Source organism: Triticum dicoccoides, chromosome 2B, assembly GCF_002162155.2.
Source record: "Triticum dicoccoides isolate Atlit2015 ecotype Zavitan chromosome 2B, WEW_v2.0, whole genome shotgun sequence".
In the NCBI taxonomy this organism is placed as follows: domain Eukaryota; kingdom Viridiplantae; phylum Streptophyta; class Magnoliopsida; order Poales; family Poaceae; genus Triticum; species Triticum dicoccoides.
In genome coordinates this window covers 213574047-213599950 of record NC_041383.1, presented here as the reverse complement: position 1 = coordinate 213599950, position 25904 = coordinate 213574047, and the positions used below count along the sequence as shown (strand labels likewise).

Genomic DNA, 25904 nt, shown 5'->3' with positions numbered 1-25904 from the left:
TCAGAAAGAGTCCATAATAGAGCTTTTCAGCAAGCTCACATACTCAACTATCTCGTAGTCCCGTACAATTGCTAACACTCACGCAATACTTGTGGTTATAGAGTTTCAGCCGGACACTGAGAAAGATAGGGGCTTATTGTGTTGCCTCCCAATGTATTCACCTTTAGGTGATGTCAACAATAATGGCCCATGCTAACTTACATCCAATTGAATATATGCATCATGATCTTTCAAACATGAGGAGCTTGCCAAAGGATAAAATGAAAAAGGGAAAGGTGAGGATCACCTTGACTCAAGCATGAAGTAAAAACATAAAGTAAAAGATAGGCCCTTCGCAGAGGGAAACAGAGGTTGTCATGCGCGTTTAGGGTTGATGCACAAAATCTTAATGCAAAAGAACTTCACTTTATATTGCCCCTTGTATGTGGACCTTTATTATGCAGCCCGTCGCTTTTATTGCTTCCACAACAAGTTCATACAAAGCTTATTTTCTCTGCACTAATAAGTCATACATATTTAGAGAGCAATTTTTTATTGCTTGCACCGATGACAACTTACTTGAAGGATCTTACTCAATCCGTAGGTAGGTATGGTGGACTCTCATGGCAAAACTGGGTTTAAGGATAATTGGAAGCACAAGTAGTATCTCTACTTGGTGCAAGGAATTTGGCTAGCATGAGTGGGAAAGGCAAGCTCAACATGTTTGGAAGGTCAATGACAATATACTTTAACTGAGATGTCGGAAAACATAAACCATTACGTTGTCTTCCTTGTCCAACATCAACTCTTTTAGCATGTCATACTTAAATGAGTGCTTCACAATCATAAAAGATGTCCAAGATAATATATTTATATGTGAACCCCTCTTTCCTTATCACTTCCTATTAATTGCAATGATGACCAAGGCTACGTTGATCAACTCTCAACAATTTTTATGCCTCATACTTTCTATGTGTGAAGTTATCACTATCCATAAGATCAATATGAACTCTTTTATTCTTTCTACTTTCTCAAGATCATAGCAACAAAGCAAAGCCCTTGACTCAACACTAATCTTTATTATAGATAGCACACGGACTCGATTACATAACGAGATCACAAAGCAAAACTCAAAACTACTTGATATCTAAATTTCAATCTACTAGATCAAGATACTACTAAAAGGATCAAACTAAGTAATGGTGATACGATAGGAGTGTGATGGTGATACGATACCGGGGCACCTCCCCCAAGCTTGGCAGTTGCCAAGGGGAGTGCCCATACCCATGTGATTATTTCCTCGGAGGTGGTGAAGTAGGAGTTGTTGATGATGATGGCTTGTCGTCCGTCTTCCAAGGCACATGCTCTCCATCATAAAAGGATGATCGAGTCTCCGGGATCCTTAAATCTGCAGCCAAACTCATTCGCTTGAATCTATATTCATACTCACAGTTCTGGTTTTGCAGGTCATAGATCTGGGCTTGGAGGTGCTCGATTTTCTCTTGAAGCTTGAAGATGGTCTCCCCAATGACTTTAGCATCTAGCTTGTGGTTGTTGGTGAACTCCGTGATCATCATCTGGTTGGCGTTGAGTCCACGCTCCACCATCCCTTGACACTTGTAAACTTCCTGCTCCACGGCTTCGAGCTTTGTCTCCACGCTCCCGGTACGTCTTGGTCCCTCCACATCACGGATGTGCAGCACCCCCTCACGCATCTCAATGGTTTGAGGGTGTTGCAGAACCTCCGCGAGATACGGGTTGATAACCCTCTCAAAAACTTGTCCTTGGGAGCGCTTGGAGACGCCATGATGCTCTAGATCTGAAACAGAAACAACTCGAAACGAAAACAGAGGATATTTGCGTGATACGGTGGTCAAAACCTTCGGGAGTATATATATGAATTTTTATCGACCAAAATACGTAATGTGCAAGAAAACAGAGTCCGGGAGGCACACGAGGTGCCCACGAGATAGGGGGGCACGCCATACAGGGGGGGGCACCCTCCACTCTCGTGGGGGCCTCGTGTCCCTTTCGGACTACTTCTTCCTTCCTAAAATCCTTAAATAATCCAAAACTGCTAAAAATTGCCATTAGAGTTGTTTTGGAGTCGGTTTACTTACCGTACCACATACCTATGCCTTTTCGGAGTCTGGAATGTTCTGGAAAGTGTCCCTTATGTATTCCTCAAGGGTTATGGTTTCAATAATATTAGTTTCAACATTGATAGGATTACCTGAAATATAATGTTTAATTCTTTGACCGTTTACCACCCTTGGATTTGTGCCTTCGAAGTTGTTGATTTTTATAGCACCAGAATGATAGACCTCCTCGATAACGTAGGGACCTTCCCATTTTGAGAGAAGTTTTCATGCAAAAAATCTTAAACGAGAGTTGAATAATAACACATAATCTCCTACGTTAAACTCACGCTTATGTATCCTCTTATCATGCCAGCGTTTGACTTTTTCTTTGAAAATCTTGGCATTCTCATATGCTTGGGTTCTCCATTCATCAAGTGAGCTAATATCAAACAACCTCTTCTCACCGACAAGTTTCAAGTCATAATTAAGCTCTTTAATAGCCCAATATGCTTTATGTTCAAGTTCAAGAGGTAAATGACACACTTTTCCATAAACCATCTTATATGGAGACATACCCATAGGATTTTTGTATGCAGTCCTATAGGCCCATAATGCATCATCAAGTTTTTTGGACCAATTCTTTCTAGATCTATTCACAGTCTTTTGCAAAATTAATTTGAGCTCTCTATTGCTCAACTCTACTTGACTACTAGACTGCGGATGATAAGGAGATGCTATTTTATGATTGACATCATACTTAGCAAGCATCTTACAGAAAGCACCATGAATAAAATGTGAACCACCATCAGTCATAAGATATCTAGGGACTCCAAACCTCAGAAAAATAACTTCTTTAAGCATTTTAATAGAAGTGTTATGATTAGCACTACTAGTTGGAATAGCATCTACCCACTTAGTAACGTAATCAACAGCAACTAAAATATGTGTATAACCATTAGAGGCAAGAAAGGGTCCCATATAATCAAAGCCCCAAACATCAAACGGTTCAATAACAAGAGAATAATTCATAGGCATTTCTTGACGTCTACTAATGTTACCTATTCTCTGACATTCATCACAAGACAAGACAAACTTACGAGCATCTTTAAAGAGAGTAGGCCAATAAAAATCAGATTGTAGTACCTTGTGTGCAGTTCTATCTCCAGCGTGGTGCCCTCCATAAGATTCAGAGTGACACTTACATAGAATCTATTCCTGTTCATGCTCATGCACACAACGTCTAATAACACCATCTACACCTTCTTTATAAAGGTGTGGATCATCCCAGAAGTAATGTCTTAAATCATAAAAGGACTTTTTCTTTTGCTGGTATGTGAAACTAGGCGGTATATATTTAGCAACAATGTAATTAGCATAATCAGCATACCAAGGAGCATTACAAGAAGCATTGACGACCGCTAATTGTTCATCAAGAAAGCTATCATTAATAGGTAGTGGGTCATCAAGAACATTCTCTAACCTAGACAAGTTATCTGCAATGGGGTTCTCAGCTCCCTTTCTATCAATAATATGCAAATTAAATTCTTGGAGCAAGAGAACCCATCTAATGAGTCTAGGCTTAGCATCTTTCTTTTCCATAAGATATTTAATAGCAGCATGATCAGTGTGAATAGTAACTTTGGAATCAACAATATAAGGTCTCAATTTATCACATGCAAACACAACGGCTAAGAACTCTTTTTCAGTAGTAGCATAATTTCTCTGGGCAGTATCAAGAGTCTTACTAGCATACTAGATAACATTCTATTTCTTATCGACTCTTTGCCCTAAAACAACACCTACAACATAATCACTAGCGTTGCACATAATTTCAAAAGGTAAATTCCAATCAGGCGGCTGAACAATAGGTGCAGTGATCAAAGCTTTCTTAAGTACTTCAAATGTTTCTACACAATCATCATCAAAGACAAAAGGAATATCTTTTTGCAATAAATTAGTCAGAGGCCTAGAGATTTTAGAAAGTCCTTAATGAGCCTCCTATAAAAACCGGCGTGACCAAGAAAACTTCTTATACCTTTTATGTCCTTGGGACATGGCATCTTTTCAATAGCATCAACTTTGGCTTTATCAACTTCAATACCTCGCTCGGAGATCTTGTGCCCCAAGACAATGCCTTCATTAACCATAAAGTGACATTTTTTCCAATTCAAGACGAGACTAGTGTCTTTGCATCTCTGCAAAACTCGATCAAGGTTGCTCAAACAATCATCAAAAGAGGATCCATAAACAGAAAAATCATCCATGAATACCTCACAAATCTTTTCACAAAAATCAGAGAATATAGCCATCATGCATCTTTGAAAGGTAGCAGGTGCATACATAAATCAAAAGGCATACGTCTGTAAGCAAAAGTACCAAAAGGGCAAGTAAAAGTAGTTTTAGATTGATCCTTCGCCGACACAGGTATCTGAGAGAAACCAGAATAACCATCTAGAAAGCAGAAATGTGTGTGTTTGGATAGCCTTTCTAGCATTTGATCAATAAAAGGTAAAGGGTAATGATCTTTCTTAGTATCTTTATTTAACTTATGGAAATCAATCACCATCCTATAACCTGTAATAATTCTTTGCGGGATCAATTCATCTTTATCATTAGGAACAACAGTAATACCTTCCTTTTTAGGAACACAATGGACAGGGCTTACCCATTCACTATCAGCAACGGGATAAATAATACCCGCCTCAAGGACCTTTAGTATCTCCTTTCTTACCACTTCCTTCATCTTGGGATTTAATCATCTTTGAGGATCTCTAACTGGTTTGGCATCTTTCTCCACTGAAATTTTGTGTTGACATAATGTGGGACTAATGCCCTTAAGATCATCCAGAGTATATCCAATAGAAGCTCGGTGCTTCTTCAGAGTTTTCAATAATCTTTCTTCTTCTTTCTCTGAAAGGTTAGCACTAATAATAACAGGATATATTTCTTTTTCATCAAGATAAGCATACTTAAGATTATCAGGTAATGGTTTGAGTTCAGACACGGGATCACCCTTGGGTGGAGGGGGATCCCCAAGAATTTCAACGGGAAGGTTATGTTTTAGCATAGGTTCCTGTTTAAGGAACACCTCATCTATTTCCTCCATTTCCTTCATAAACATATCGTTTTCATGGTCTAGCAAATATTGTTCTAACGGATCAGTTGGAGGAACAACAATGGAAGCAAGACCAATAATTTCATCCTTACTAGGTGGTTCCCTTTCACGAGGTTGTCTACTAAACTCTTAAACTCATGAGACATACCATCTATGCCAACAGTGACAATATTCTTTTCACAATTAATCTTAGCACTAGCAGTATTCAAAAAGGGTCTACCAAAAATAATGGGACAAAAATCATCTTGTGGGGAACCAAGAACAAGAAAATCAGCAGGGTATTTAACCTTCCCACACAAAACTTCAACATCTCTAACAATCCCAATAGGTTTAATGGTATCCCTATTAGCAAGCTTAATAGTAACATCAATGTCTTCTAATTCAACGGGTGCAATGTCGTGCATAATTTCTTTATAAAGATCATAAGGTATCGCACTAGCACCCATATCACCTAAGCCATGATAACAATGATCTCATATTTTAACAGAAATAACAGGCATGCATACGAAAGGTCTACGTGTCTTAGTATCAGGTCTAGCAATATTAGCAGTCTCACCCAAGAAAGAAATAACATGCCCATCTAAGTCCTCATCCAAGAGATCTTTAACCATAGCAATACTAGGTTCAACATTAATTTGCTCAGGAGGTGTATAAGTCCTAGTATTACTCTTACGAACAGCAGTCGAAGCTTTAGCATGATCTTTTATCCTAACAGGAAAAGGAGGTTTTTCAACATAAGCAGTAGGAACAATAGGATCACTATAGGTAATAGTCTTTTCTTTGACTGTAATAGGTTCAACTACTTTTACTTCAACAGGAGGATTATATTTAAACCACTTCTCTTTAGGGAGGTCAACATGAGTAGCAAAAGATTCACAAAAGGTAGCTACTATCTCAGAGTCAAGTCCATACTTAGAGCTAAATCCATGGAAAGCATCGGTGTCCATAAAAGATTTAACACAATCGAACTTAGGTGTCATACCTGACTCCTTACCATCGTCGGAACCCCAATCTTCAGAGTTGCGTTTAATTTCTTTCCAATAGGTCCCATTTGAAATCAATAGTCTTCAGCATATAAGAACCAGCACAGGAAGTATCGAGCAAGTTGCGATTATCAAGAGAAAGTCAAGCATAAAAATTCTGAATAATCATTTCCCGAGAGAGCTCATGATTGGGGCATGAATATAACATTGACTTAATCCTCCCCCAAGCTTGAGCGATGCTTTCTCCTTCGCGAGGCCAGAAATTATATATGTAATTACGATCACGATGAACAAGATGCATAGGATAGAACATCTGGTGAAATTCCAACTTCAATCGCTTATAATTTCAAGATCTCGTATCATCACATAGCCTATACCATGTCAATGCATCTCCCTTCAAAGATAAAGGGAAGACCTTCCTTTTGACAACATCATCGGGAATACCTGCAAGCTTAAATAATCCACAAACTTGACCCACAAAGATAAGGTGTAAATCGGGATGCAATGTTCCATCTCCTGCAAATGGGGCTAGCAGTTTTTCTATCATACCCGAAGGAATCTCAAAGTAAATATTTTCTTAAAGTTCAGTAGGTTGAGGAGCAACTCTTTGCTCTTCTAGTTGGGGTGAAGATACCCCAAACAAGCCCCTCAAAGGATTAGTCTTCATAGTGACAAGTATCAGAAAATTTCAGCACACTATATAAATGTTTCCTTACCAAGTTCCACTCACCAAAAGCGCTACACTTCCCGGCAACGGTGCCAGAAAAGAGTCTTGATGACCCACAAGTGTAGGGGATCTATCGTAGTCCTTTCGATAAGTAAGAGTGTCGAACCCAACGAGGAGCAGAAGGAAATGATAAGCGGTTTTCAATAAGGTTTTCTCTGCAAGCACTGAAATAGTAGGTGATAGGTAGTAACGAGCAACAAGTAAATAAAGTGCAGCAAGGTGGCCCAATCCTTTATGTAGCAAAGGATAAGCCTGGAAAAATTCTAATAATAATAAAGGAGCTCCCGAGGACACATTGGGAATTATCGTCAAACTAGTTTTCGTCACGTTCATATGATTCGCGTTCGGTACTTTGATAATTTGATATGTGGGTGGACCGGTACTTGGGTACTGCCCTAACTAGGACAAGCATCCCACATATGGTTAACCCCTATTGCAAGCATCCGCAACTACAAAAGGAAGTATTAAGGTAAACCTAACCACATCATTAAGCGTATGGATCCATATCAACCCCTAACGAAGCAACGCATAAACTAGGGTTTAAGCTTCTGTCACTCTAGCAACCCATCATCTACTTATTACTTCCCCATGCCTTCCTCTAGGCCCAAATAATGGTGAAGTGTTATGTAGTCGACGTTTACATAACACCACTAGAGGAAAAGACAACATACATCTCATCAAAATATCGAACGAATACCAAATTCACATGACTACTAATAGCAAGACTTCACCCATGTCCTCAAGTACAAACGTAACTACTCACAAAGCATATTCATGTTCATAATCAGAGGAGTAATAATATGCATAAAGGATCTGAACATATGATCTTCCACCAAGTAAACCAATTAGCATCAACTACAAGAAGTAATCAACACTACTAGCAACCCACAGGTACCAATTTGTGGTTTTGATAAAAGATTGGATACAAGAGATGAACTAGGGTTTTGAGAGGAGATGGTGCTGGTGAAGATGTTGATGAAGATTGACCCCCTCCCGATGAGAGGATCGTTGGTGATGACGTTGGTGATGATTTCCCCCTCCCAGAGGGAAGTGTCCCCGATAGAACAACTCTGCCAGAGCCCTAGATTGATTCTGCCAAGGTTCCGCCTCGTGGAGGCGGAGTTTCGTCTCGTAAGCTTGCCCACATTTTTTTCCAGGGTAAAAATGATGATATAGCAGAAGATGGACGCCGGAGACCCACCAGGGGGCAGGAGATAGGGGGCGCGCCCTATAGGGGGGCGCCCCCTGTCTCTTGGACATGGTGTGGATCCCCTGGCCTATTTCTTTTGCTCAAAATTTTTTATTAAATCCAAAAAGTTATTTCGTGGAGTTTCAGAACTTTTGGAGCTGTGCAGAATAGGTTTCCAACGTTTGCTCCTTTTCCAGCAAGAATTCCAGCTGCCGTCATTCCCCCTCTTCATGGTAAACCTTGTAAAATAAGAGGGAATGGCCATAAATATTGAGATATAATGTATAATAACAGCCCACAATGCAATAAATATTGATATAAAAGCATGATGCAAAATGGACGTATCACCCGTCTTGCCGATGCCCACCCGCCCACACTCGGTCCTCTTGCCAGGGACACTGCATAGGAGGCAACACATAAACTTGATCACACAAATCTTAATCAAGTTTCTTCTTGCAAAATAAAGGAGCATATTCGTAACACACAGAGATGGGACGATGACGATCTCGATCAGAGGAGGTAGTGACGACAGCAACATACATGAGCATAGTAATATCGTAAAAAAAGGTAGTTTGTTGTATTATGACATGACAAGTTGACAATTATGGGATTGTGTAGCTTAAGAGCATCAGAAGACACTTTTATAGAATATAAGAAATAAACAATAAATATTATCTAATTCGTTGGTAAGTGAACCATCCAATGCAACATAGCAACCCAACTAAATGTCAAGTATAGATGATGTTGGGATATTTGAGGTGTTCACAACCCAACTAACTACAATAACCTAGGCGAGGCCGATCTTTTTCCCTACACATCTTAGTATGGACGTGCCACAATCCTGCTTATTTAATTCTTATAACAATGATTCAACTCCCGGTTCACTACTCAGCTAATAGCCACGCAATAAACAATTCAATGGTAATAGGAAGGACCAAGTAATTAGAACTCACAATATATAGCTATCGACCTCGCTATTCACAATGACCATATCGAGAATCTAAAGGGTTGTTCTTGTTTCCAGACCAATGCACATTGATCTAGGTTGCAGTCAACTAAGCTGTCCTTGCAAGCTGCAATAGTAACAACATTAGGTAAGATGGAACATTATAAATGCAAACTCGGTAAACAAAGTTAGCTAGCACCTAGCATAGATAATTATCATTTTCTCCGAAGGTAAGTTTTCATTAACGCACAACCAGGAATGATGATAAAGTGATAGGAAGGGGTAGTTATAAGAAAATATCTTCTATGCTGGTCACATGGCATTGATCTTTCTAATTGAACCAAACCTCCAAAATCATGTCAACAACAGAAAAGATCTTCTCAGTCAACATGAATGCCACATAACTGAATGTTGCAGACCCAGCATAAGCCATGTCATTCTCCTTGAACTTCTTAGTCAGACCAATGTGTTTGCTTGTGTAGAATAAGGATGGAAAATACCTTAACTGTAAGGCAAACACCTGCCAAAAAGAAAAAAGAGTAAGACTGTTATAAACCAAAGTGAAGGATCCAACTTATCAAACTGTATTTCACAAAACCAAGCAGAAAATAAAGAGCCCAACTGATGGACAACCATTTCCATTTTTCAGACTTCACAACAGTTGGGCGCACCGCTAATTCACAAAATGGAAGATACCAAGTCAGCAGTTTAGCTCATGACATAAAGGGACAACCAACAAGTTACATACACTTGACTAATGACTTAAGAACAAATATATATGATTTCAGTTTATAGACTGATCCGGTGTAGCTATATAGCTGATTCAAATCCAGTAAGGCAAAGAAAAGAGCGAATAAACTGAAATTATTTATTCTCAAATATGTATTATTTAGCAGGCGAAAAATTACATAGATATACTAAGGTTATATTCATGACAGATGGAATGTATACATTATCCATTTTTCTCATCCCCTGATGCAAGAATGATTGTTACACTTGTGGACAGAGTTGATGGCATACCTATGGGAAACTCTTTTGTTTCTACATGTGACAAATGCAAGCCTTATGTTTGTGCAAAATATTTTAACATCATCCCCGATCTGAGACAAATTCTAAATCACCAAGTAATTGTACGGACCTGTACTTGGGAAAGAACACAAACCAAAGACTGTATGACCATGTCTATATACTAACCAATCATTCATATCGAATCTGCAAACATGGTGCTCCTCATAAACAATCCCTGGATCAATAAATCTTAGTTTGATTTGCTAAAATAATAATTTACTTTCTTCCCGTTTATATTGTTTGCTTACTCAACCTAAATCAGTGGCTTTAAAATTCATTTGTAGTCTCGGTAAAATATACACGAACAATGAACTACTATATGCCACCTCTGAAACGTCTAAAACATGTTTCAAATCTGTCTCAGTTGTTCACATTGAAGAACTGGCTACCAGTTATCTTATTTCAAGCACCTACAGTTCGTAGAGAAAAACAAAAGATGTTCTGCCTAATGGCAAAAGGAGCAACCATCTACGGAGCAGTGGTCAGGTGACCATAGTCAAACAATTCACGTACATAGTCTAAAGGCATGTGTGGTTTTCATGCACCAGGACACAAGAACTTCAAAATGATATATTGTAGATTTTAAGCGTACATAAGTCATGTGCAAAGCACATGCAACATGTCATCTACATAACCAGTGCAATTGTCCAGCCAAAGGTACAGAACAACAAAAGCTTGTAGTTGTTCCTGAAGCACCTGCTACACATCATACATACGAACAACACATAGCTAACTACAAGGCTAGCAGCAGCAGCTGTTCCCGAAACAAATCACAAGACCTAACTTGTGCGTGCGTCTACACGATCAGGTTGGGAACCAAGCCTACCAAATCGAAACACATCAGAGATTGAGAGAGAGAGAGAAGGAGAAGAAGAAGAATAGGGGGCAGGGAAGGAGACCTTGATATGATGCATCCATGGCGGCGGTGATGTGGTCCTCGGTGATTTGGGCTTACTGGTCGTCCGATCATTTCACTTGATGATTGGCCACACGACAACATCTCCATGCCAATCATCACAATATAATTGCAACATACTGCATGACTTTCTTTTGCTTCATATGGACAAGAAGTGAAAGGTTTCAGTAACCATGATTAACAAAATGATGACTTGCAGGAGGCTAAAAATATGAGTAATGGTACATCTACAGAGCGAATTGATTATGAACCATACACCCTATCATCAAAGCTCTCTCTCTCTTTCTCTCTCTCTCTCTCTCACACACACACATTTTCTAGTCAGGGCAGGTACAAAGCAATATCAGTACCAAAGCACCACACCCATCCTCTTCTTTCTTGCTCACCTTTGAAGCACTCAGGAGCTGGGCTTCGCAGTGGCGGCAGATCTGGAAGAGGTGTCCATAGGAAGGGAGATTAGCAACAGCAAAAAAAATAAGTAGGCTTCAAGAAGTGGGCCTACCTCTGAAGGAGCACAGTCGTGTTGGTTGGTAAAATGCATTAGACACGAGTAATAGGTTCGCTCTTTGGCGGATCAGTCATATAGCGTCTAGTACTTTAGAAAAAAAACATTTTCCCAACTATCAGTAAGCAGAAATAATATCTGTAACGGCAAGTCATACTTCAGGAGAGTAAAATATCAGTGCGAGACTAAAACAGACAGCCATGTCAAGTATTAAGGTGCTACATTGAGTTGACTTAGTTCATGTATCAAGTGTAATACTCAAATAGCCAGAGGATCACTGTAGTGCTCTTTTTATCGACACCTAAATTATTTGCAGGTATGACAATTGATTTAAAAGAAGGGGAGCCTTGGCACAGTGGTAAAGCTGCTGCCTTGTGACCATGAGGTCATGGGTTCAAGTCCTGGAAACAGCCTCTTACAGAAATGTAGGGAAAGGCTGCGTACTATAGATCCAAAGTGGTCGGACCCTTCCCTGGACCCTGCGCAAGCGGGAGCTACATGCACCAGGTTGCCCTTTTTATGACAATTGATTTAAAACTTGAACTGGATCAAGCAACAACACCACAAAGGTTCTGAAATTATTAGGCACTGAAGTATGTTCATCCAAAATTTAAATCCCATGGACATAGTTATGCTAATCCACCATCCAACGACTACGTCACAACCCAAAACAAATGACCTATAGCATGCCTCAAATTACCTTTATATTGGGATCCAACACGCACCAAATACATACAGAGAAAAGGGAGATGAGCGATGGAGGTGGAGAGCACCTTGGCTGCAGAGGAGAGGAACATCAGCAGCAACAAACAACCTATGCCGTGGAAGTAGACGAATTTCCCCGTGCTGCAGCAGCACCCTTCAGCAAACCAGATGGGAGCAAAATTTCAGCACAAACGACATGCACTAGATCTGGATGACAATGACGAAAACCATAAGAAAAAGGGAAGGGGAGGAGGGATGCATACCTCGAGGCCGTCAATGGCGGATTTCGCTGACAGAATGCTCATCACGCCTCGCCGCCCTCGTCCCCCGCTGCCACGTCGGAGATGGGGAAGATGAAGATGTGGGAGTAGATGGACGGGTTCCAATAGATGTCCTCATTGGCAGCGACAGCGACAGCTGTTTCTTGTTGAGGCGGTCGCGAGGGAGGGCGCTCATCCTCCTGCCCTGTCCCGATGGGGAGCAGGAGGGAGGCGAGCGACGGCCTGACACGCCTCCCAACGATGGCAAGGAGAGAGCAATGGTGGTGGCCATCTCGGCGAAGAGAGAGGGGACGAGAGCTCGTCGGCGGCTGCGGGGAGTGGAGGAGAGGAGGCGCGATGGGGAGTGGAGGAGAGAGGCCGGACGGGGAGTGGCGGCTAGGGTTTCACCCAATCGGTGAAGTGAGGACCAGAAGGAGAGAAAGCACCCATCCACCCAACGACATGCATATACCCACCAGGTGAAATACCCAAAATACCCTCAGCAGGGGCACGCTATTATGTGTGGTGGCGCGGGATATTTACCGCAGGCACGCGCGCGAATGGACGAACCTGGCCGCACCCGCGCACCCGCTCGCTGACGAACGCGGCCCACCCGCCGGGACCCCACAGGTTAGCAAGATCCGATCAGACGGAAGGAGTAACCAACACGCGAGCCAGGTGGGATAAAACATGCTACAGGGGGACGAGATTTTGATCAGACGGTCAAGTTCTTCGAGCGGCTCGATTCAACGGCCGGAATCACATCAAGCAAACCGATCGGACGGCCAAAATACTCTAATCGCTGAGAACGCTCAGGTTTCGATCCGTCCCATGTTTTTGGATATAAGAACATTTAAATCACTAATAATTTCATTAGTGATCTTTCATCCACACACCGCATACCTTATGCTTAGCCAAGCTGACTAACTCATGAAACACACAATTCGCTTCTTTAGAAATGTGCATAAAGTTTACACGTGGGATTTCACATGCAATGTGATAGCTATCATAAAAATGGCAGCGGTAGCTCCAGAGGAATGTCCATTGTTGTTCATCGTTTTAGTGACATCAATATTTCTTGACTACACTTATATAAAGTTGCACCCTCAAAGATTAATTTGTGTGGGTTCCAGCATTTGACTAGACTAAAGATTAATTTTCTAAAAAGCGAGGTTTGCTGTTTTGGTGGGGCAAAACCAAATTGAAGTACCATGCTCAGATTTTTACTTATGCTATTGGGTACTTTCCTTTTGGTTATCTGGGTCTTCCTTTGCATCATAAGAGTCTTGGTAATAAGGATTGAAAAACTGGAAAGGAGAAATTTGAAAGAAAAGCAGCTACATCGCAGAGGAGCTTGCTTCCTATCTGGGGGTAGGCTAATTCTTGTAGCAACTTGCATGAGTAACATTCCTAGCCACATGCTCCTTTTTTAGATTACCAACTGGTGTAGGTAAAAGATTTGATTTTTCTCCCAGACTTGGTTGATCTGGCAAGAAAAAGAAGGTGTGCGTAAATATCATCTGATAAACTAGAATGATGTGTGCCAACCTAGGGATCATGGTGGCCTGGGAGTTACTAATTTTGATATTAAAAATATAAGTCTTTTCTGTAAATGGCTTTGGAGACTAGAAAACAAGGAGGGAGATTGGCAGAAGATGGTTAGAACGAAATATTTGGAAAAGAAAACTTTGACTCAGTGCAAACCATCTCCTAGCAACTCCCATTTCTAGAATGGCTTGATGGAAGTTAAAGATATATTTTATAGATGTTGTCAGAAAGCTGCCGGTGGTGATTGCAAAACTAGATTTTGGGAGGATGCCTGGTGACAGAGCTAAATCCGGCAGATCTTAGGTAGGGGGTCCCGAACTAAGGTCTTGAGACAATGGTAAAAGGAAATGGGTTTTTACCCACGTTCGGGGTCTCCATGGAAATAAAACCCTATGTCTTGCTTGTGTTTTATTGCTTTGGGATGGAGTACAAAACATAGTCTATCTACTCGGAGATTGTTGTGTGTCGTCTACGAGCACTACCCCTTGGTTTATACGGGTACCGGGGGCCTAGGAATACATCTTAGTCGGTTACGTGCAAGGATAACGTATTGTAGAAGACTTCTAATATCTTGGGGTGTACGTCAAGCCTTTGAGAATCTTCCTTTCATTTTCCATGGGTCGCGTCGACATGGCCCACTGGTGAACCGACATGGGGGGTCCTCTACTCGGCCCACCAGGGTGAGAAATGACGTGTTGATAGACCCCCAACCAGGGCACCATCAGTAGCCCCTGAACCAGTCTTCAAGTCTGGACGCGCCTCAGTTCTCCCAGTTATTATTCCTCTCGGGTCACTAGTCTTGAAAGAGTTTAATGAATCCTCCTTAAGTCTTGATTTATCAGACTAATTCTTAGGTGTCCAGGGCCATACCAGCTTTCGATAAGCATCTTACCTTCCTTCGGTTGCACCATTTGTTGGATTTTTTTCCGCATAGTCATTCCTCAGCTACAAAGTATTCCCGCCCTTGGTTTATGATGAGGGTTTGGCTCGGCTCTGATAGCACAGACCAATCCCATCTATCAGCCTACATGGTGATACGACTCTAATTTATCTATAAATTTTGATTGTTCCATGCTATAATATTATCTATCTTCGATGTTTTATATGCTATTTTATATCATTTTTTGGGACCAACCTATTAACCTACTGCCCAGTGTCAGTTGCTATTTTTTTCCTTGTTTTTGACTTCTATAGAAAATCAATACCAAACGGGATAGAACTTTATGATGTTTTTTCTTGGACAACAAGACATCCACGAGACTTGGAGGAGGCCAGAAGACCCATGAGGGGGCCACAAGCCCTGGGGGCGCGCCTCGGGGGGGGGGGGGTTGTCGGCCAGGGGGCTTGTGGGCCCCACGTGGCTCTCCCAACCTAACTCCAACACTATAAATTCCCAAATATTCCCCCTACACCTACACGAGAGGGCACACAAAAAAATACTTTTTCGTCGCTGCAAGCTTCTGTCCTCATGGGATCCCGTCTTGGGGCCTTTTCCGGCACTCCGTGGAGGGGGATTCGATCATGGAGGGCCTCTACACCAACCTTGCCGCCGATTCGATCATGGAGGGCCTCTACACCAACCTTGCCGCCCTTCCGATGACATGTGACTAGTTTACCACAGACCTACGGGACTATAGCTAGTAGCTAGATGGCTTCTTCTCTCTCTTTGATCTTCAATACAGTGTTCTCCTCAATGTTCTTGAAGATCTATTCGATGTAATCTTCTTTTGTGGTGTGTTTGTTGAGATCCGATGAATTGTGGATTTATAAGCAAATTATCTATGAATATTATTTGAGTCTTTTATGAACTCTGTTATGCATGATTAAGATAGCTTTGTATTTCTCTCTGATCTATCGATTTGGTTTGTCCAACTAGATTGGTTTTTCTTGCAATGGGAGAGGTTCTTTGTGATGGGTTCTTGAGGTGTCCTCATCCAGTGACATTAGGGGTAGTGAGGCACGTATTTGTATTGTTGCCATTAAGGATAAAAAGATTGGGTTTTACCATATTTATTGGCTCTATCCCTCTACATCATGTCATCTTGCTTAAGGCGTTACTCTGTTCTTATGAACTTAATACTCTAGATGCAGGCATGAGTCAGTCGATGTGTGGAGTAATAGTAGTAGATGCAGGCAAGAGTCAGTCTACTTGTCACTGACGTGATGCCTATATTCATGATCATTGCCTTAGATATCGTCATAACTATCGGCTTTCCTATCAATTGATCAACAGTAATTTGTTCACCCACTGTATGCTTTCTTCGAGAGAGAAACCTCTAGTGAAACCTATGGCCCCGGGTCTATTTTCCATCATATATTTTCAAATATATAAAACCAAAACCTAAAAATACCTTGCTGCAATTTATTTATATTTACTTTATTTTGCCTTTTACTTATCTTTTATATCTATATCTATTAGATCTCACTCTTGCAAGTGACCGTGAAGGGATTGACAACCCCTTCTCACGTTGTGTGCAAGTGTTTGTTAGTTTGTGTAGGGGCATATGTTGGGGACTTGCTTGTGCCTCCTACTGGATTAATATCTTGGTTCTTAACTTAGGGAAATACTTATCACTACTTTGCTGCATCACCCTTTCCTCTTCAAGGGAAAAATCAACGCAAGCTCAAAAACTAGCAGGAAGAATTTCTGGCGTCGTTCCTTGGGAGGTTCTACATTATGCCTACCAAGTACCTATCATAAACTCTCATCTCTTGCACTTACATTATTTGCCATCTGGCTCTCGTTTTTCTCGCCCCACTTCTAAAACATTTTCGGAAAAACACAAAAATATTTGCCTTCTTTCCGTTTGCCTTTATGTCTTACTTGGTTTGTTTTCTTGCCATAATTGTGTATTTATTCCAAATCAGAAAGCAAAAAGTTTATGGATCCTCATCCACTTGCTAATCTTTTTAAAAGATCCAACTATGATGAACCAATTGCTAGTGAGTTGAGTGCACTAGATTATCTTTACGAAGTTTTGCTTGAAATTCATGAATCTGAAAATTGTGATGAAGTGTTAAAAGAAGAAATTTATGAAGTGATTCACGATATCTCCTTGAATGAAAAGAATGATTGCAATGATGTTATTATAACTTATATTAACGTGAATTGTGTTAATGATATGCAAAACCTCACGCTTGGGGATGCTAATTTTGCTATGTCCACTACTCATTGTAATGATCATGATTGGGGTGATAATGCTTCCTATGATCTTGAAAATTTATTTAAGGCTCATGATGAATATGTTTGCGATAATATTGAAAGTGGGTTTGTAAGAGTGTCAACTCTATATAGAAATAATCCCACATATTTGGAGAGTGTTCAGTCTTATGAATTTTTTGATAAAAGTGGGTTTGAAGAGGTCATGAATTTAGTTGATGCTAACCCCACTATCTTGGAAGATTATAAAACTTTTATGCATGTGGATCATGAAGAGAAAAATTTATATGATAGATATATTGTTGAAATTTGATTATGATCCTACATGTAATTATTATGAGAGAGGAAAATATGTTGTAGAAATCTTCATGTTACTAAATTACCTGTTGTTATGTTGAAATCATCAATGCTTTATTCTTCTCCTTTGCATATGCTAGAAGTTGCTTGTCTTGATAATTTGTTTTCCTATAAAATTCCTATGCATAGGAAGTATGTTAGACTTAAACTTGTTTTTCACATGCTTTATGGTGCTCTCTTCGTGCTTTATTTTTTGTCTTTCATGTGAGCATCATTAAAATTATCAACGCCTAGCTAAAAGGCTTTAAAGAAAAGCACTTGTTGGGAGACAACCCAATATTTTTATTTTCTATTTTTATGAGAATACACATTATTACTTATGTAGTAATTGTGTTTTAATTAGTGTTTGAGCCAAGTAAGACCATTGGAATGATCTATGGTGATAGTTGATTTGATTTTGTTGAAAAACAGAAACTTTTGCGCTCATTGCTGGAATTTTAAAAATTCACCGAAGCGTGATAAAATCTTGATCTTTTTACACAAGATTGATATACAAATTGACTAAGTTTTCCTAACTTTTCAGAATGTTTGGAGCTACAAGAGTATAAGAAGTTTCTAGATTACTATAAACTGTTCTGTTTTTTGACATATTCTATTCTCATTGTGTTGTTTGCTTATTTTGATGAATCTATGGGTAATATCTATTGGGTAACGTAGCATGCAATTTCAAAAAATTTCCTACGCTCACGCAAGATCTATCTAGGAGATGCATAGAAACGAGGGGGAAAGAGTGTGTCTATGTACCCTCGTAGACCGTAAGAGGAAGCGTTTGACAACGCGGTTGATGTAGTCGAACTTCTTCTAGCTCCGACCGATCAAGTACCGAACGTACGACACCTCCGAGTTCTGCACACGTTCAGCTCGATGACGTCCCTCGTCCTCTTGATCCAACAGGGTGTTGAGGAAGTAGATGAGTTTCGTCAGCATGATGGCGTGGTGGCGATGATGGTGAAGTGATCCGCGCAGGGCTTCGCCTAAGCACCGCGAGAATATGACCAGGGGTGTAAACTGGGGGAGGGGGGCCGCACACGGCTAACAATTGATGCTGTGTATTCTAGGCGCCCCCCTTCGCACATATATATAGGTTGGAGGGGAGGAGAGGAAGCCAGGGGGTGCCCCAAGTAGGCCGAATCCTACTTGGGGTCTTCCCCAATTCGGCCTCCCCCCTTTCATAGTGTCCGGAGAAGAAAAGGGAAAAGGGAAGAGAGAAAGAAGGGGGGATGAACCCCCTCTTCTCCTTCTCCTATTCGGCCTCCTTCCATAGGAGGGTGCGCCACCCCTTGTGGGCTGGTGTGCTCCCCTCTCATGGCCCATATGGCCGACATCTTCTCCCCGGGGGTTCCGGTAACCCCTCCGGTACTCCGATAAATACCCGATACATACACTCTGGAACACTTCCGGTGTCCAATTACTATCGTCCTATATATCAGTCTTTACCTCTCGACCATTTTGAGACTCCTCATCATGTCCGTGATCTCATCTGGGACTCCGAACAACATTCGGTCACCAAATCACATAACTCATATAATACAATATCGTCATCGAACGTTAAGCGTATGGACCCTACAGGTTCGAGAACTATGTAGACATGACCGAGACACCTCTCCGGTCAATAACCAATAGCGAAACCTGGATGCTCATATTGGCTCCTACATATTCTACGAAGATCTTTATCAGTCAAACTGTTATGACAACATATATTATTCCCTTTGTCATTGGTATGTTACTTGCCCGAGATTCGATCGTCGGTATCTTCATACCTAGTTCAATCTCATTACCGGCAAGTCTCTTTACTTGTTCCGTAATACATCATCCTGCAACTAACTCATTAGTCACTTCGCTTGCAAGGCTTCTTATGATGTGTATTACCGAGAGGGCCCAGAGATACCTCTCCGATACTCACAGTGACAAATCCTAATCTTGATATATGCTAACCCAACAAACACCTCCGGAGATACCTCTAGAGCATCTTTATAATCACCCAGTTACGTTGTCACGTTTGATAGCACACAAGGCATTCCTCCGGTATCCGGGAGTTGCATAATCTCATAGTCGAAGGAATATGTATTTGACATGAAGAAAGCAATATCAATAAAACTGAATGATCATAATGCTAAGCTAACAAATGGGTCTTGTCCATCACATCATTCTCCTAATGATGTGATCCCGCTATCAAATGACAACACATGTCTATGGTTAGGAAAATTAACCATCTTTGATCAATGAGTTAGTCTTAATAGAGGCTTACTAGGGACACGATATTTTGTCTATGTATCCAAACATGTATCGAGTTTCCGGTTAATACAATTCTAGCATGAATAATAAACATTTATCATGAAATAAGGAAATATAAAATAACAACTTTATTATTGCCTCTAGGGCATATTTCCTTCAGTCTCCCACTTGCACCAGAGTCAATAATCTAGATTACATGGTAATGATTCTTACACCCATGGAGTCTTGGTGTTGATCATGTTTTGCTCGTGGAACAGGCTTAGTCAGCGGGTCTGCTATATCTCTATATCTTCCTCCTTGACTTGATCATGGATGGAGTTGAAGCGTCTCTTGATGTGTTTGGTTCTTTTGTGAAATCTGGATTCCTTCGATAAAGAAATTGCTCCAGTATTGTCGCAAAAGATTTTCATTGGACCCGATGCACTAGGTATTGCACCTAGATCGGGTATGAACGCCTTCATCCAGACTCCTTCATTTGCTGCTTCCGAAGCAGCTATGTACTCCGCTTCACACGTAGATCCCGCCACGATGCTTTGCTCGAATGCACCAACTGACAGCTCCACAATTCAAAAAAATTACGTATCCAGTATGCGACTTAGAGTCATCCGGATTAGTGTCAAAACTAGCATTGACATAACCATTTACGATGAGCTCTTTGTCACCTCCATAAACGAGAAACATATCCTTTGTCCTTTTCAGGTACTTCAGGATATTCTTGACCGCTGTCCAGTGGTCCACTGCTGGATTACTTTGGTACCTTCCTGCCAGACTTATGGCAAGGCACACATCAGGTCTGGTACACAACATAGCATACATGATAGAACCTATGGCTGAGGCATTGGGAATGACTTTCATTTTCTCTCTATCTTCTCTAGCGGTCGGGCATTGAGTCTGACTCAACTTCACACCTTGTAACACAGGCAAGAACCCTTTCTTTGACTGATCCATTTTGAACTTCATCAAAACTTTATCAAGGCATGTGCTTTGTGAAAGTCCTATCAAGCGTCTTGATCTATCTCTATAGATCTTGATGCCCAATATATAAGCAGCTTCACCGAGGTCTTTCATTGAAAAACTCTTATTCAAGTATCCTTTTATGCTATTCAGAATTTCTACATCATTTCCAATCAACAATACATCATCCACATATAATATTAGAAATGCTATAGAGCTCCCACTCACTTTCTTGTAAATACAGGCTTCTCCAAAAGTCTATATAAAACCATATGCTTTGATCACCTCATCCAAGCGTATATTCCAATTCTGAGATGCTTGCACCAGTCCATAAATGGATAGCTGGAGCTTGCACACTTTGTTAGCACCTTTAGGATTGACAAAACCTTCTTGTTGCATCATATACAAATCTTCTTTAAGAAATCCATTAAGGAATATAGTTTTGACATCCATTTGCCAGATTTCATAATCATAAAACGCGGCAATTGCTAACATGATTCAGACTGATTTAAGCATCGCTACGGGCGAGAAAGTCTCATCGTAGTCAACTCCTTGAACTTGTCGAAAACCTTTTGCAACAAGTCAAGCTTTATAGACAACAACATTACCATCAGCGTCAGTCTTGTTCTTGAAGATCCATTTATTCTCTATGGGTCGCCGATCATCAGGCAAATCCACCAAAGTCCACACTTTGTTCTCATACATGGATCCTACCTCAACATTCATGGCCTCAAGCCATTTATCAGAATCTAGGCTCATCATAGTTTCTTCATAGTTCATAGGTTCGCCATGATCCAGTAACATGACTTCCAGAACACAATTACCGTACCACTCTGGTGTTGATCGTGTTCTGATTGACCTACAGGTTCAGTAGTAACTTGATCTGAAGTTTCATGATCATCATCATTAGCTTGCTCTCTAGTTGGTGTAGGCATCACGGGAATGGATTTCTCTGATGGGCTACTTTCCAAATTGAGAGAAGGTACAATTACCTCATCAAGTTCTACTTTCCTCCCACTCACTTCTTTCGAGAGAAACTCCTTCTCTAGAAAGGTTCCATTCTTGGCAACAAAGATCTTGCCTTCGGATCTGTGGTAGAAGGTGTACCCAATTGTTTCCTTAGGGTATCCTTTAAGACGCACTTCTCTGATTTGGGTTCAAGCTTATCGGGCTGAAGCCTTTTGACATAAGTGTCACAACCCCAAACTTTAGAAACGATAGCTTAGGTTTATTGCCAAACCACAGTTCATACAATGACGTCTCAACGGATTTATATGGTGCCCAATTTAACGTGAATGCAGTTGTCTCTAATGCATAACCCCAAAATGATAGTGGTAAATCGGTAAGAGACATCATAGATCACACCATATCTAACAAAGTACGGTTACGACATTCGGAGACACCATTACATTGTGGTGTTTCGGGTGGCGTGAATTGTGAAACTATTCCACATTGTTTTAAATGAAGACCAAACTCGTAACTCAAATAATTGCCTCCGGCGATCAGATCGTAGAAACTTTATTTTCTTGTTACGATGATTCTCCACTTCACTATGAAATTCATTGAACTTTTAAAATGTTTTAGACTTGTGTTTCATTAAGTAGACATACCCATATCTACTCAAATCATTTGTGAAGGTTAGAAAATAATGATACCCGCCGTGTGCCTCAACACTCATCGGACCGCATACATTGGTATGTATTATTTCCAATAAGTCATTGGCTCGCTCCATTGTTCCGGAGAACGGAGTTTTAGTCATCTTGCCCATGAGGCATGGTTCGCAAGTATCAAATGATTCATAATCAAGTGATTCCAAAAGTCCATCTGCATGGAGTTTCTTCATGAGCTTTACACCAATATGACCTAAATGGCAGTGCCACAAATATGTTGCACTATCATTATCAACTTTGCATCTTTTGGCATCAATATTATGAATATGTCTATCACCACAATCGAGATTCAACAGAAATAGACCACTCTTCAAGGGTGCATGACCATAAAAGATATTACTCATATAAATAGAACAACCATTATTCTCTGATTTAAATGAATAACCGTCTCGCACTAAACAAGATCAAGATATAATGTTCGTGCTCAACGCTGGCACCGAATAACAATTATTCAGGTCTAAAACTAATCCCAAAGGTAGATGTAGAGGTAGCATGCCTACGGCGATCGCATCGACCTTGGAACCATTCCCGATGCGCATCGTCACCTCGTCCTTAACCAATCTTCATTTATTCTGTAGCCCCTGTTTCGAGTTACAAATATGAGCAACAAAACCAGTATCAAATACTATCTATTGTTGCTTGCCTTCTATCATGAGGGCCCTGTCTACCAACTCCTGGTAGTTGTTGAAAGTTGCCACCATCAACTACATGCTTAGCTCAGCATTGAGTCCCTCAAGAAACTTCTCCCGCTTCACGGCATCTGTGGCCACATCATCTGGGGCATAGAGTGCTAACTTGCTGAATTCATCCACATACTATCCCACGGTACGACTCCCTTGGTGCAAGTTGCAAAAATCGCGCTTCTTCATACTCATAGCTCCAGCTGAAACATGTGCAGTGCGGAAGGCCTGCTGAAACTGATCCCATGTAACTGTAGCTATGGGGTAAGCGGTGGTGAAGTTCTCCCACCAAGATGCTGCGGGTCCATCAAGCTGATGTGCGGTAAAGTGCACTCTCTCCGCATCTGTGCATCCGACAGTGGTCAGATCTCTTCCTATCTTGCGGAGCCAATCATCTGCAACAATCGACTCGGTGCTGCTAGAGAACACCGGCGGATTCAACCTCAAAAAACGGGTTAGGTTGTCAACAGGGGGTGGTGGTGGATTGTTGTTGCTGTTGTTGCCTTGGTTCTGATTCTGATTCTGAACTAGCATCTGCATCAAGGCATTCTGTTGTTGGATCAACTGGGTGAGCTCCGGTGGGAACACGAATCCAGTGTCACGTCTCGGAGGCATTTGATGGGTTAGAAGGGGTGAGAAAACAGAATAGAATAAGGTCTAAGAGAGATTTCACTACCCATATGCACATGAGGCAAATACAATCAATTCACTTCATTCAATATCAAACAAGGTTCACACAAACGATCTAACTATGATTACAAATCAATCGATGCTAACCACTTGGAAGAATACTACTAGTAACATGGTGGTTGTCTAGAAATTTTGATCGGTGGAAGACTCCATAATATCTGCTCCGGCTTCGTCTACGTAGTCGTCATCACTGTCATCATTTGCATAACTGTCTATGTCAGTGTTGTCCAAGATGTAGTCCTCCGAATGGATCTCCACTTCAGGTTCTCGCCTCAGGTTCTCCACGAGCATTCCTAGCTTCCTCTTCAGATCGTCATGCTTCTCTAGTAGTACAAAAATTTCTTCCTCATAACCATCGCGTGTTGACTCGAGTTCCTCTTCTATATCGATATTCCTCTTCATCAGCTTCTTGGTCTTCTTCATGATGGAGCACATCTGGTTCTCGTATCTACGAATGTGCTGATCCATCTCTCGAATGTAGGTTGCGATTGATCCATCCTTCCTTGTATGAATCATCTCCCATTCCTCGTCTCAGCATCCACATATCTGATAGACGGTGTCTTCAAGATCCTTGTGATACACCTCACATATGCGTCCAAAAGTGATGTGGGCTGCCATGCTCTTTCCCAAGTTCCAACTTGGTGCATCCAAGGTAAAATCAATGGGCTCCGTTGTTGGCGCAAACGCCTTGCCAGGTACACGAACTTTGATCCTCCAACGCTCCTCTTCCGGTAAAGTTGCAGAGAAAGTCCCAGTGAAGCTTGGTAGTCTGATGTTCAGGTACTTAGTGACTTCCTTCAAGTGTCGTCCGAAAGGGGTGTCGTCATCCGGCTGAGTGAACTTGTTCCTAGGGTCCGCCACCTATAGAGTAGAAATAGAGGAGAATTAGAAATGAGCAAAGAAGAGTAATCCTGTGGCTTTTTCCTAGTGGTCGGGTCCTACAGTCAGCGTGTGCTCTAATACCATCTTGCAGCGACCACGATCCCAATGGACCGAAGTCTCTGTGCTTAAGTGTCATCCCTAGATCGGTAATGCTGACACGCACAGTACTCGAGGAATTATAACAGAGTTCAATCACACACTTATTACAGTGAGGTCCTCATAAAGAGTATGATTACACAAATAATATGGCTGAAGGCCATCTAAACTAAATAAATGCGGAAGCTTCGAAGGTAAATGAGTCCATCAACCCCAACGGCATAGCTGAGTGCATGACAACAACCTATCGCACCTTGTTCGTCGTCTGAGAAGTCTACAACATGAGACGTTGCAGCCGTGTAGGTCAGCACATGGAATATGCTGGCAGAGTTACACTGTAAAGTAATGAATGAAAGAACTACATCTACATGCAATATTTGGCTGGTGGAGGCTCTAAGTTTAAGGTTCTGCATAAAGCTAGTTTTTCCCTACAACAAAGGAATAAATTTATTTACTACTCCCAAGTTGTACCAATATTTGAGAAGGTTCCTCCAACTCAAACCCAATTAAACAAGTATCATCATTAAACCCAATTCAATTAATTTAAGAGTGATGAGATCAACAATAATATCCAATTCCAGATACTCAAGATGTCCATAACCGAGGACAGGGCTAACCATGATTAGTTTATACACTCTGCAGAGGTTGCGCACTTTTCCCCACAAGACTCGACCGCATCCATGATCGGAAGATCGAGACATGGTCTTTCTGAAGCATCAACTCTCTACTCGGGACAGACCGATACACCTACTTTCCCCTACATCTGCTAGTCCACCTCTTCAAGAGCTCACACAACTTACTCAACTATGCCAGAGCCCATAATGGCTTGTGGCTGCACACGAAAGTTTCTAGGCATGAAATATCATATGATCCCTTTGAGCCTGGGTGGCGAACCGAGAAAAAATCACACGGGTACTCCGGGATTTCCCAATGGGCAAGCACTGGATTCTCTAGGTGCCCCAACCAATCCACCCAGATGTGTATTAAAGTTACCACCTTAATGTTATCCAAGATTAATAACTCTCACCATTTCCATGTTTATCACGATCCAATCCCCGTCTATGAGCATGGCTAAGCAATAATTGAGCATAACGTATATTCCCCGGGTGATCAAAGGTATTAGGTTCCTACCTCAAGTACTACAACCAAACCACATGT

The 25904-nt window shown here is 41.2% G+C and overlaps 1 long non-coding RNA gene across 3 annotated transcripts; it reads right to left on the bottom strand.

Moving 5' to 3' along the window:
* Positions 1-8338: 8338 nt before the first annotated feature.
* LOC119367571 lies at positions 8339-12886 on the bottom strand. Of its 3 annotated transcripts, XR_005176346.1 has the most exons (8): positions 12478-12886; positions 12283-12368; positions 11507-11599; positions 11391-11432; positions 10988-11141; positions 9426-9540; positions 9028-9147; positions 8339-8472 (listed from the first exon to the last, which is right to left on the bottom strand). It is a non-coding gene; the product is annotated as an uncharacterized LOC119367571 (long non-coding RNA). The 3 variants fall into 3 exon arrangements; XR_005176345.1 differs by having other exon boundaries at positions 9028-9540; XR_005176347.1 differs by lacking the exon at positions 11507-11599 and having other exon boundaries at positions 9028-9540.
* Between the last annotated feature and the right edge of the window lie 13018 nt (positions 12887-25904).